At 43.3% G+C, this 13,924-nt stretch overlaps 1 protein-coding gene across 3 annotated transcripts in view; it reads left to right on the forward strand.

Annotated features, from left to right (window-relative positions):
* The first annotated feature begins 1,770 nt into the window (after positions 1 to 1,770).
* Raly (RALY heterogeneous nuclear ribonucleoprotein) overlaps positions 1,771 to 13,924 on the forward strand; it is a 71,274-nt gene continuing 59,120 nt past the window's right edge. For 2 of the 3 annotated variants that reach the window (XM_013011027.1, XM_013011028.1), the window contains exon 1: positions 2,012 to 2,249. The gene's annotated coding sequence lies outside the window, so the exon portion shown is untranslated. Of the gene's footprint in view, positions 1,918 to 2,011; positions 2,250 to 13,924 lie in introns of those variants that run through there. The other variant, XM_013011030.1, reaches the window with a different exon arrangement.

The raw sequence follows: 13,924 nt of genomic DNA on the forward strand, positions 1-13,924 counted from the left end.
GCTTGGCATGTCAGCACAAGAAAGAGGCCAAAGTGTGGCTGGAAAAGAATAGGAGAGTAATAGCTGATGAGCTCAGATGTAGCGGGTTGCAGGTCACATGGTAGAATATCAACATAATCCTAAATGCCAGAGAGGAACAGGGTATTACTGGCACAAGCAAGTTTTATAATAAAGGCAATGATCGGAGCAGGGTAATGGCCTCAACTTGTCTGATGATGGGGTTGAAAGAAGGTCAGAGAAGCCTTCTCTAAGGAAGTGGTTCCTGAGCTATTGAAGGATCAATCGAAAATATTGGGGCAGAGGGGGAGGAGCAATCCAAGTAGTGAAACTGCTACAACAGAGTATGGAGAGATTGTGGTGTATTCATACAAATATGGAGAAGGAAACAAGGAGCCAGGGAGTGGCCAGAAAGAGGAGAGGTCTGTAGAGCCTGGATTAATTGCTTTCCTCTTGATTTATTCAAGTGTTTATTGAACACTTGGTGTGTGCTAGACGTCTTGCCTGGTCTGGGAACACAGTAATATACACAGCAGTACATAATTCTTGGTCTTCAGTAACTTACATTCTAGTAAGGGAGGGTGACATGCTAGAACAAGAGGCCAAATGATATATTTTAGGCAGAGACCTGGGGGGAGGGAGGGGAGGATGTTCCAGGCCTTGCTCTCTAGTGTCATCATCTCTTCCATTTGTTTTCTTTTTCTTTCAAAGCAGGTCATGGACGTCATCAAACGACAGAGGGGCCGTTATTATTGCTGGTCTGGCAGAATCAGGGCACTCATTTCAAACTGCTCGGTTCTCAGGAATTCCATTTCTTAGGCAAGTTCTCGGCAAATCAGTGTGAAAAATACAACCATGAAAACACAGGTCAGAAGAGGGATGGGGAATCAAGGCAGTTCGTAGTCTTCAGGGAGGTCTATAGCTGACAATGGTCCTCTTGTACTCTCAGAAGACCCCTCTGCTGTCTCAGAGAAGCCAAAAGGTGTGGGAATAGAAGAAGACCCTGGAGGCTGCAACACTGATTCAAGTGAGATCCCAACAGAGGAAAACTTCTACCCAGATTAAGTCTTAAAACACCTCCTGCACCACTAAAAAGCAAAGCTACTTGACTGTATAAACTATTTGTTTTTGTGAAGAAAGGGGCACTTTTCCCCCTTCCCCCCCCCTTCACAGCAGCCTCTCGGTCCAGTCCTAGCCTCGACTGGCAGCAAAAATTCTCGCTCAGCCGGGGATCCAGGTTCCTTGGAAGGAGAAAGGACCTTGTCTCTCGAGGTTCCTTCCTGCACAGACCAACCTACAGCTTTGGGCCTATTCTTCAGGCCTCGCCCATCTCAAGCACCACCCACTTGGTCCTCCTTTAGGACCCGCCTCCTTCCGGCTCCTCCCCAGAGTGGCTACTTGGATCGCCCCCCTCCCCCTCCTGCCTGCTTTGCTTCCGGGCCCGCTTTCTTCAAGCTAGAATCGCTCGGCTCCAGGGCTTCCCCTGAGCCTGGCCTCAACCCAGTCTGCTCCTGAAATCTCCTCCCGCTCGAGTCCACCTCCCGGAACGCTCTCCCTTAGCTCCGCCCACCCCTCCTCTAGCAAGCTTGGCCCCGGCTCCGGGTCCTCCGAGGCCTCCAATGTCTTCTGTACCAGTCTCGTTCTGCAGTTCCCAGGGATCACCATCTTCTCTCCCGCCCCGCTTTCAGAGCTCTAGGCTGGTGTCAGCGGCTTTAGCCCCGCCCCTGACCCCGCCCCCCTGCCAGGCCCCGCCCCTCTCCTCTCCCCGCCGAATCTCTGGACCTTTCCAAAGCTAGGTTCAGAGGGTGGGGGGTAGTTTGGCTGTGTGCGGCCGTGGCTGCGCTGTCCCAGTGCCGGGGTCACCGAGTCCTTCCTGGGGAAGCGGGTGAGAAGGAAGATTAGCCTGAGGCCAGAGCGGAGGTGAGGGCCGAGCGTTGGGGAGCCGCTCCGGGAGCTCGAACCCCGTTCCCCCGCCGCACGCCTGAGTGGTGCGGCCCGAGGGTAGGACTCGCGGCCGCGGGGCTCGCGCTCCGTCAGTGCAGCGCGAGCGGCGCGGGAGCTGCGGGCAGAGCCGGAGGAGCTGAGGGGGTGGTGGCGGTGAAGACTCACGCGCGTGTGCTCCGCTTCCTCCCGCCGCGGCCGGGGCCGCCCCCTGCCTCCCGCTTTCCTTCCCTTCCTCCCTCCCTTCCGCCTCCGAGCGCGGCGGCACCGTCTCCTGTGCCGTGCGGCTTCCTCTAGACCTCTCGGCGCGGGTGAGTGGAGGCTGCGGGCGTCTCCCAGGGGTGCGTGTGGGGTGTTCCCGGCGCCTTTTCGTCTCCCACGCTTGCAGGAGGGCCGCTGCCTATTTTTAGAAACTCTTTTCTTCGGCCTTTCGGGGAGTCCTGGGAGCCCGTCTAACTCCAGGCCCCCTCCCCCTCCCCCCTTCCTCCCCCGCCTCGGGCCGGCCGCCCGGGGTCGCCGGCCCCAGCCCACTCGCGCTGTTTCTGGGCCGTCTGGCATTCTCTGCCCGCTCTAGTCGCGGGCCGGGCCGGGGCTTGGAGTTGGGGTGGGCCGGCGCCGGCGCCGCCTGGAAGTTGGAGTCTTTTGTGCTTGCGCCCCGCCCCGCCCGGCGAGGGGAGGAGGGAGGAAGGAGAGGAGCGGAGGCCGCGCTGGGGAGGCCTCGGGCGGGCCTGTCCCTGGCTCTCAGGCCGGAGCTGCGACTTCAGGCTCCTTTAAGCGCGCAAAACTACCTCTGCCGGGCTCCCTACGGGTGTGTCCGCTTCGGACCCCGTCTCTGCAGGTCCAGGGATCTTTTCACATCTTGGGTACACGTAGGAACAAGCGACAGGCCATCGAGCCGGGGCCAGATCCCGCACTTTGTCCCAGCTCCTTTGGGGGCCGAGCGCCAGTTTGTTTGCCCCTGTGTGAAATGGCGTAAAGGTGGAAACTGGCCTCACAGGATGTTCACGGATTTAAGGAATGAGGGAAGGGACGTGTGAGAGAAGCGTTGTACACCAACAGGTAACATTTAATGAGACTGAGTCAGGAACTTCATAAGCCTCTATCATTTGATGCTCACAACGGCCCTCTAGAGTTATTTCCACTTACAGAAGCAGAAATCAAGGTACAGATTAAACAATGTGCTCTCACTCACTTGTAGCAGTGATGTTAGTACTTGTCACTTTTTTCTTGATAAAAGCACATATCCTCTGTTAGTGCAAAGGGTGTTTTGGTTTACACCCTTAGGTCACACCATTTATAATAAAAAGACATAACTCTGGTTTCTCTCTCACTCTGGGTGAATATCCAGTGTAGTACAGATGAAATCCTGCTCTACAAGAGCTCCAAGGGAAAGTAAGTTAGGGTGAATGTTCTTGCTGTTATAAGAATGCAACTGCACATCTGTGGTGTTTGGCTTAAGGAACCCTGAAGTCTTTTATAAATAGTGAGGTCTGTTTTTTGTTGATGTCATGTTCTTCCCTGTATACCTTGTATGTTCTCAGTAGTTCTAGTTTTCCTGTTTTCAGATAAAGGCCCAAGGGAGTTGACGTGAACTAAAATTAATTTAGGTAAGTGTTCTAGTTTTCTGATATATTCGATTCTAATAGTGGAGCGAGTCTAAAAATCACATTGAGGAGTTCTTTTGCCAGGTCTTGACAATTCTCCTGATGTTTGTATTAGAAGGTCTGTTTTGGTTTTCTTCACTTGCAAGATTGTAGATTTAGGAGTGGTGGTGTACATGAGGTTAAAGCCTTACATAAGATCTAACTTTCATATCTGACTGTTCCCTTTTTCCTATTAGTGAACTCTGGAAAGGGGAGGTAAATTGTCCAAATTCACAAACTTCCTTAATAACAGAACTAGAATTCTCAGCCTTTCAATCTAGTAATTTTTTTTTCTATACCATACCATCTCTTGAAAGGGGCTGGGAAGGTGGCTCAGTGGTAGAGCGCTTGCCTTGCATGCTCGAGGCCCTGGGTTCGATTCCTCAGTCCCACATAAGCAAAAAAAGCCGGAAGTAGTGCTGTGGCTCAAGTGGTAGAGCTCTAGCCTTGAGCTGAAGAGCTGAGGGACAGCCCCCAGGCCCAGAGTTCAGGCCCCACGACTGGACCAAAAAAAAAAAAAAAAGAAAGAAAGGGCACTAATCTTATTCAGACCTGAAGATCAGGAATTCTGTATAATTGAAAATTTCAAGACATTTCTGAAGTCCCAGCCATTTTCTGTACCTTGTGTTTAATGTTCAAAGGAGGCCAGATTTTGTAAGTCAGAATTGCCAAGGGTCTTTGTTGGTCACTTCTATTTTATATTGTTTATGATTATAGTACTCTCCTATAATTGGTATCTGGTTTGTTATTTAGTGGAAGGGGATGTCCTTTTTATATGTCTCCTTTTTATTGTAAGGCAATGGAGACATAAGAATTAGGGCACTTGCCTTAGATAACAGAGTATGTATAGTAGACAGAATGTCTCATGAGTAGAGAATTTGCTATGGCATGGACTGAGCCTTTTGAGCTATTGGGCACACTGAACCAATTTCTTTATGTGTAAATTCGAGCTGTGGGGACTATGGAAAGAAAATGATTATGAAAGTGCTTTGTTGTAATAGTAGTAGCAGACAATAAGTACTTTACATGTACTACCAGTCACTGGACTGAGAATTTGTAAACCAGGTACTAAGAGTTTAGAAAAGTTTCATGACTTTCTCAATTATATGTAATGGATAAATGGTGAAGCCAGGATTCAAACTGCAAAATTTTAAACTGACAGGCTTTAAAAAAATTACATATATATGTATATACTGGGGCTTGAACTTGGCTTTTCTGCTCAAGGTTAGTAATCTATTTACTACTTCAGCTACACCATCACTTCCTGCTTTTTTCTGGTTAATTGGCAATAAGAATTATGGACTTTGCTGCCTGGGCTGGCTTTGAACCTTTATCCTCAGATCTCATCTTGAGTAGCTAGGATTACAGGTGTGAGCCCACGCCCTGGATGTAGCAGTATTTTTTTTTAATTTATAACTTTAAACATTAAAAATGCTTAATTCTGTGGCATTAAGTATATTTTATACTGTGCAGCCATCACTACTATCCATCTCCCAAACTTCTTTCATTTTCCAACTGAACTACCCAAGAAGACTTAACTCCTTGTTCCCTCATAACTCTGCCAGGGGTGAGGAAAGTCTGGGTTGGCCTGCAAAATCATTTGTTACATGCCCTGCCAGGCGAGGAATGCTGATGGTTCATCTGCCTGTAGTGATAATTTTGAATGATCTGTAATGATACAAATGCCTAAATGGCTGTTCACAGAAAAAGGTTTCTCATTTCCTGCAGCTTAGTCTCTCACAACTGCCATTCTATTTTCTGTGCTGAATTTAACCACTGTAGGACCTCATATAAGTGAAATCATATGTTTGTCTTTCTTCTTTGCACAGTGCTAGTGAATGCAAAGTTGTTACTAGTCCTCATGCAACAGGGTGTGACATGAAGCCCCTGAGTAGGAATCTAGGTTTTGTTGTGTCTCTGGTAAAGTTTTCTCTGCTTTTCTTCTCTCCTGGGGATTGGAGTTCCTTATTGTTGGAGACTTTCCTGGATCTATGAGAGCCCCTTCAGTATTTTTAGAAAAATACGTTTGACCCTGCTTTGGCCATCCAGGGTTTTTGGATATGAGGAGATGCAATGTTATGACAGCAGCAGTTTGGATTGAAACGTCTCAGAAGCTGATTAAGTGGATTACTTTTAAGACAAACTCCCTTTCAGTGTCTCTTTAAAAAAGCACACAGGAAAGCTTAACATTTGGATTTTTAAAGGGTTTTTATGGGCCCTTATTGTTGCACGTGGTTAGACTGGAGTTAGATGTAGTATTTTAGTCTTTCAGTATTCCCTTTGTTTTGACTGTTGCTGTGTCTGTGTTTTAGAGTGAAGTGTTTCTGTTTATGAAAGCTGATTGGAATTTCGTCCTAATGCCATTAAAGGTTGGGGATAGGTAAAGTTTCAGAGATGGGGAGTAGTAAGGTAACTGCTAAGAACATGTCTCATCATGGTGTGCTCTTCCTAAAAACCTGATGGGTCCTTTTGCCTTTTTAGAGCCTTGTTTTTGCTTGGCTTTTCTGCTCATGGCTGGTGCTGTGCCTGAGCTTTGCCTCCAGTCTAGTATTTTGTTAGTTATTGGAGCTAGATCTTCAATAGGCATTTTTTTGTTTAGGCTGGCTTTGAACTTTAGTGCTCCAAGACTCAGCCTCCTGAGTAGCTAGGATTACATGGGTGAGCCACCAGTGCCCAGCTGGTTATTTTTATTATTTCAGTGTTTTTGTCCAGGGGCAAAAGTCCCAGTTTATTAATTTGAATAACAAAGGGAAATAATGATTAGGTGATCTGCAAGGTCCTTTTTAGAAATAACATAAGTCTAGATAATTTAGAAGATATTTCTAGGAGCAGTTCTCCCTTTCTTTCCTCTTTCTTAAGCAGTGGTAGAGAGTAGAGATGGAGAGTCACATGAAGAGATAGATCTGTATTCAATTTTAGCTGTATGTATTAAATATATAACTGGATGGGAAAAGAGAACAACAGGAATGTCACTTGTTTCCCTTGGGTGCTAAAAGGTTTCAGACCTGTGCTCCGAATGCAGGTCATAGACCCTTAGGACCTGAGAAGATGGGACAGTCAGGTAAAATGGAAGGTTAGTGTGGGAGCCTGAGGATCATTTTGTCTGGTTTCTACTACTAAGTGTGTGGGCTTGGACAAGTTTTTTTTTTTTTCCTTTTCTGACCATTTCCTCAATTATAAATGTCTAAAAAATGGGAGTAGGAAGTGGAGACAAAATTGGAGGACCTTCTTTGTTCACCTCTCCTTAAATGAATATATAAAATAAGGATCGGAAGTGGCGCTGTAGCTCAAGTGGTAGAGCGCTCACCTTGAGCTGAAGAGCTGAGGGACAGCGTCCAGGCCCAGAGTTCAAGCCCCACGACCAAAAAAAAAATAGAAATAAGGATCTACAGTTCTTCCTTTTTGAGTATTTGGTGTTAAATTTCCTACCATTTTATAATGTCTTCCTGTAATAAATTAGTGTGTCTTAACCTTCTGGGAGTAAAAGAGAAAGTTGGGAAATTGATACTGGACTTTGGTCGCCATCTCTAGACGAACCACACTACTCACTATCTATCAAAGATACCCCAGCATCAAGCTGGGGTAGGGAAAGGGGCCTGTGGTTGAATATTTAGGTTTCCCAGAGGGCATTTGTGTTGGGAGTAGTCAGCTGATTAAAGTGCAAATCTGGCCATCATCCTAATGTACGCATTAAATTGCACTGAGGGAAATAATAATTCAGTGTATTTTGTTTTGGGTGGTGGTATGGGGCTGGATGCTGTCTCTGAGCTCTTTTGCTCAAGGCTAGAGCTCTACCACTGTCTCACAGAGACTTTCCTGCTGGGACTGGCTTCAAACCATGATCCTCAGGTCTCAGCCTCCTAAGTAGCTAGTATTACAGTGAGCCATTGGTGCCCTGCTGGATCTCTGTTTTTTGTTGTTGATGTTGTTTTTGTTTTTGGTTGGTCATGGGGCTTAAACTCTGGGCCTAGGTGCTGTCTCTCAGCTCTTCAGCTCAAGGCGAGCGTTCTACCACTTGGCCACAGCACCACTTCCGGTTTTCTGAGTTTTATTGGAGATAACAGTCTCTAGGACTTTCCTGCCCAGGTTGGCTTTGCACCATGATCCTCAGATCTCAGCCTCCTGAGTAGCTAGGATTACAGGCGTGAACCACCAGCACCCAGCGGATCTTTGTGTTGTTTTTTTTTTTTTTAAATAGGGGTTGGAATAGGTTTCTTGAATGATATTTCTTTCTCTTAGCAGTTTGAATCTCTAGTTTTATAGGAGGGGTTTTAGAAATTTATTTCTGGAAGAAGAAAAGACTTTACTAAAGCATTGGGAGTATCTCAGGGTTAAATTCTAGGCTTATGGAAAAAACCTTTCGGTATATATACAGGTGGATATTGTTTTTTAGAGTGGACTGATTGTGAAAATTTACTTTGAGATGAATTTACCAAATATTCTGTTGAGTTCCATTATAAACTTGGCTCCAAAGTTCCATGGGGCAAACTTGGGAGGCTAAGCCTATTAAGAATTATATTTAAATATGTTCCAAACTGTTTAAAAGCACATAATAAATGGAAAATAAAAAAATTATGTTTTTCATAGGGCTGGATAAAAATAGGATCAGAAATTCACATTTTATTAAAGCTTTAGCCTTATGAGGTAGGTATTCCTACCTGAGGTTACCTGGTCCTTGAAATACCATTTTAGGACTAAATATTTCTGCTTATTATCAAACTAAGAATCATTGCTTTATTCCAAACATGTATTCTCTTTTAGAAGAACAAGGTTAGAAGCTTAGTGTTTTTGACCAGGTTTTCTTCATTCTGGAGGCATTTATCTGATATTTAGCTGTCTCTTGTTTATTTGTTAAGGATTTTAGTAAGCTTAGTTAAAGGTGTTGTTTGCATGGTTTCTCTTGATCTGTTTGCCTAGTTCCCTTTGCAGTTTGTGCTAGCCCAGCAGTGGATTTAAAAGAACTGATTTCTGTAGGTTTGAGTTTTTTGTGTGTAAGTTGTAATCCTGCTATTTTGAGAAGTTGAATGTTTCTTGCCCAAACTTTAAGGCTTTCGGACTTTTTTCTTGTATATGGCTTTAATCTGTCACTGAGGAATTTTGCTATCAATATAGTAATGAGGGCTCTGCATGAATCAGCGCAAGAATAACTTTATACTTTAAAAATTCATCCTTAATTGATTTTCACACCTATTAAAGTCAATATTTACTACAATTGGATAGAGTTGGATACTACAATTAGATACTATGTTGAGTAGGTTAGTTCACTGGTGTAATGTGATTATTTATGCATAGAAATCTAATAACTTTCCCTAAGCTCAGTTCATTCCAGGAATTTATAGAGTGCCTGCTATGTGTTCTCCCTGTGAAGAACATACAAACCATGCACAACTTTATTTTGTCCTCAGTTATTTTTAGTTTGGGGCAAATCCTGTTTAGTAGGACAAATCCTGTTTCCTTTCTGTCTTTGTTGCCCTGGCTTAGATATTTGGGTTCTGGAGTCAGACTAGAAATAGCATAATTGATGAGTGTCTTACTCTTTTACTGAGAAGGAATATAAATATGTTATGTGTAGTCTGTACTTTGAGGTTATGTCCCTCAAAGATAATACCATGAAGATGTTACTGATAATAAGGCAGTTTGATATGTAGCTTGGTTTAGGTGACTAAGGTCTATTCTTGTTTCCCAGCACTAATAATGCCAGATAGACTGGAGAAATCATTTTCTCTCCTAAACCTTCACTTCATCTATAGCATGGGGCTAATACTCTGTATCTTGACTTCCTCACAATGTTGTTAGGAGAAATTTAGATAAAATATATCAAAGAGCCTGCTATGCAGCAATTTACATGTGAAGAATTCATGAGTCATTTGTCAGAGATGGTGAGTGGCAGACGTTTGTTTCATAGGAGAGATCTCTTTGAGCTCTGTTGGTCAGAAAGAGTGGACTGAGCTACTCTATTACTAGGAGATATGGTGTAAACTATTTTATTTTAATTTTGTCAAGGTGAAGTACAGAGGGGTTACAGTTACATAAGTAAGGTAGTAAGTACATTTCTTGTTGAACTTGTTGCCCCTCCCTCATTTTTCTACCTCTTTCCTTCCCTTCATTCCCCCATTTTTTTTTTTTTGAAGAAGGGTCTTGTTAGGTATCTAAACTGGCTTTGAACTCAAGATTCTTGCCTTTGAACTTTGGATCCTTAGACTTCAGCTTCCCTACTACTGGAATTACTTGTATACTCAGCATAAGCAAATATTTGAGCTGGATGGGCCTGGTAGCATTTAAGGATAGTGATCATATTCTGTCTAAAACAATCCTTATTTCTAATATTCTGTCTGATTGTGCTTATAAATGCCAATATTTGTTTTCTCTCAGACTAGCCAGAAGCAACACTCAGATCTTTTCTCAGTTGATGCGCTTCTTTCACCTAGGAAGTCATTGGAGATTTATACTGCATTATACTGAAGGGATTTTGTGTAATGGGAACATCTTGAGCAAAGACACAGATGAGTGACCAGACAGAGTAACATTCACATTCCTGCTAATAAGCAGTGGGGGGAAGGAGATAGATGTTCCATATTTTACAAGTGGATGATGACTTCTTATATATAGGCTCCCAAAGCAAGTAGAAAATAATTGTAGTCTTCTGAAGCCAAGTTGTATTTAAATGCTAGATGGACGACAATAACCTCTTTGCCCATAGTTACTTCATTTCAGGGAAGAATTAATCCCAACAGTTGATGAAGTGTGTGGGAAGAGAGATTTTTTGTTGTTTGTTTTATTTTTGTTTTTGTCTCCTCTTAAAATGAGGGAAAAGAAATAGAAATACCAAAATCGAAAGAGCCCAGTCTTGTAGAGCTTTCTATTATGTATATACTGCTAAGGGAAAAATTGCCATTTCTTTGTCTGCTTTTATCCTACCAGTGAAAGCTGACTAGATGTTTGTTTTCTGTAGTTTTGCCAAATCACTTTGAAGGCTAGCACAAACATTGATCATGTTTTAGAGACTTTCCTCTTTGTTCTGTCAGCACATATTTAAAAATATACCTTAAATTAAAATTAAGGGAAAATAAGGTGGCACTGGATGCTCCCAGCGAGAACCACTTTTATGTTAACAATTCATCAATTCTTGAGGTGTTCGTTAAGAAACTAGAAGTGCTGGAGCTACTACTGGAGCCATTCATTAGATTGTATTTGATCTTTCATATTAATAATAGTTACACTGTATTTTGAACTGACCTTATAAAGGTATGCGTTGTACCTTGTGCTCATGGTAATATTGCTGATATTTACTGAAAGTTATGTGCTAAGCATTTATACGTGTAAAACCTTTTTAATTTTCACCTCAACCCTAAAAAGTAGGTTCTGTTTTATTTTGTTTTGTTTTGTTTTTTGTCAGTCATGGGGCTTGAACTCTGGGCCTGGGCATTATCCCTCTGCTCTTCAGCTCAAGGCTAGCGCTCTACCACTTGAGCCACAGTGCCACTTCTAGTTTTCTGGTGGTTTATTGGAGATAAGAGTCTCACAGACTTTCCTGCCCAGGCTGGCTTTGAACCATGTCTCCTGAGTAGCTAGGATTACAGGCATGAGCCGCTGGCACCCAGTTTGATTTTGTTTTTAAAAAATCTATCTTTTCCTATAAATCATTTTGTGCATGTGGGCACATGCATGTGTACTTCCTTGGATTTGCTGTTTGAAAGGCAGCTAGTCTTTTTTGTCTCTTCTGTTTAGCAAAGCTGTTATTGCTTTCATGGAAATGCTGAAGGAATCTAGTGATGGTAGAATACTGATTGAGTAAAGCATGGAATGACATCCTACTTCCAAGGAGAACTAACATTTAGCACTGGTGCTATTCACTTTCAAGAAGATCTGAGTGTAATGGGTGCAATTTTTTACTCTTTTGCAAAGAAAACAAATTTAGTTGTGAAGTTCAGGAAAAGAGTTAAAGATAAGCCTTTGGGAAAACCAAGCTGTTGAACTTCCATCTCATTAGGAACTCCCAAATGCTTTCTAATCCAGATATGTTCAGGGATAGATAATTAGCAGTCCCATGGATTGTTTTAGTTTCAGGATATTTATTCTCTTTGGTCTGTAATATTTTCCTTTTGAATTGGACCCTAGGCTGGAGAGATTCTGATTGTCTTTCAGTGGAAATAGCTCTGGTATGTGTATATGAGGGTGACATACCATTGTGAAGAGATAGGATGATTTTTAAGGGAATAGCAGTTGCTGTGGATCATGAACAATTTTCCTCTTTATAGGAGTAGGAGTAGGCTCTTGTTATTCTACAGAAGGCTTCACTTCTTCAGTTCTCTACCACGGCTCCCTATATGACATCCCTTTGTATACTGATGTCAATGTTTTATTCAACATGCTTTGCTTTTTTTGGGGCCCTGAAGCAGACAGACATAGTTATCTTTGCACAGAACAAGAATTTGGAGTATCAGACCAACTTATAAGAAGCCTTGAGTTTGAGACCTGGCATTCTTCAGTTTTTCTCTCCCCTCTCACCCATTTTCTACCTTATTTACAGGCTCTTTTAGACAGGAACATATTTGTTCTCAACTTTGTCAGAGTTCTGTCATTTCCTGCTGTTTCTCTGCTACCCAAAGCCAGGTACTTGTTGGTACTTAAACTGGATACCATTTTCTTCTTTGGAACACTTAGTCAACTAATTCTTGCTATCTGCTTAGCCCCCAACAGCCAGATCAGCTCTGAATAGAGTCCTCTAATATTTGAAAACACTTAAAGGATGAACTGAATTATCCTCATTTTGGCACCAAAGATGACTTACCAATCTGTGTGCTATCTGTGAGACAGAAGCTCAGGGACAGCACCCAGGTCTAGAGTTATCGCCCCAGGATTGTCCTCCCTCCTCAGCCATTTTTTTTTTTTTTCAGCAGCAACCACTTAACTAAACATCCCTTTTTACAGAGGAGGAAACTATTTCAAAGAGGTTTAGCAACTGGCCTAGACTGTGAAATATTATGTCTTTGTGCCTCCTATTCTATAGGACCTTCCACCCTCATTATCAATTACAGGACTGTGAGCTCCATGAAGGCAGAGACTTAGACTGTTTTGTTTTGTTTTTTTGGTCGGTTGGTCATGGGTCTTGAACTCTGGGCTTGGGTGCTGTCCCTGAGCTCTTCAGCTCAAGGCCAGGGCTCTACCACTTGAGCCACAGTGCCACTTCCAGTTTTCTAGTGGTTAATTGGAGATAAGAGTCTCACAGGCTGGGCGCTGGTAGCTCACACATGTAATCTTAACTACTCAGGAGGCTGAGGTCTGAGGATCATGGCTCAAAGCCAGCCCAGGCAGGAAGTCTGTGAGACTCTTACCTCCAATAAACGACCAGAAAACCGGAAGTGCCACTGTGGCTCAAGTGGTAGAGTGCTCACCTTGAGCTGAACAGCGCAGGGACAGCGCCCAGGCCCAGAGTTCAAGCTCCATGATTGACCAAAAACAAAACAAAAACAACAAAAATAAAACCAAAAGAGTCTCATGGACTTTCCTGCTCAAGCTGGCTTTGAACTGTGATCCTCAGATCTCAGCCTCCCCAGTAGCTAGTATTAAAGGCATGAGCATGGGTGCCTGGCCTTGACTGTTTTCTTCTTCTTTTTTTTTTTTTAAATATATGTTTTGTTTGTTTGTTTTGTCGGTCGTGGGGCTTGAACTCTGGGCTTGGGCGCTGTCCCTGGGGCCCTTCAGCTCAAGGCAAGCACTCTATCACTTGAGCCACAGCGCCACTTCCCCTGGACTGTTTTCTTAATAGATGTTTTTTTTTCTGCTTGTCTCAGGATACAAGTAATTTTTTTGTTTTTGTTTTTGTGTTTTGTTGGTTTTGAGGGCCTGGGCACTGTTCCTGAGCTCTTCAACACAAAGCGAGCACTCTACCAAATGAGCCACAGCCCCACTTCTGGTTTTCTGGTGGCTAATTGGAGATAGGAGTCACAGACTTATGAGAGGAAAAGAAGAAACAGCTTATACTAAACAAAAGGAAAGAAATGTAAATATCACCTGACGTGGAAGAAATAATTGTATTGTCAAAGTTCATAGAATTCAGAAACTTTATAGACTATGATAATGATCTTGTGAAGGTTAAAATGTGTTTGGGACTTTAATTAAGTATCACTATTTAACAAAATTGTGAAATATGTGGAATTTTATGTAACCACCTAATCTCAATTAAAAAAAAAAGAGGGCTGGGAAGGTGGCTCAGTGGTAGAGCACTTGCCTTGCATGCATGAGGCCCTGGGTTCGATTCCTCTGCAAAAAGAAAAAGCCAGAAGTAGCGCTGTGGCTCAAGTGGTAGAGCACTAGCCTTGAGCTGAAGAGCTGAGGGACAG

Source organism: Dipodomys ordii, unplaced genomic scaffold (assembly GCF_000151885.1).
Source record: "Dipodomys ordii isolate 6190 unplaced genomic scaffold, Dord_2.0 Scaffold13, whole genome shotgun sequence".
Taxonomy (NCBI): Eukaryota; Metazoa; Chordata; class Mammalia; order Rodentia; family Heteromyidae; genus Dipodomys; species Dipodomys ordii.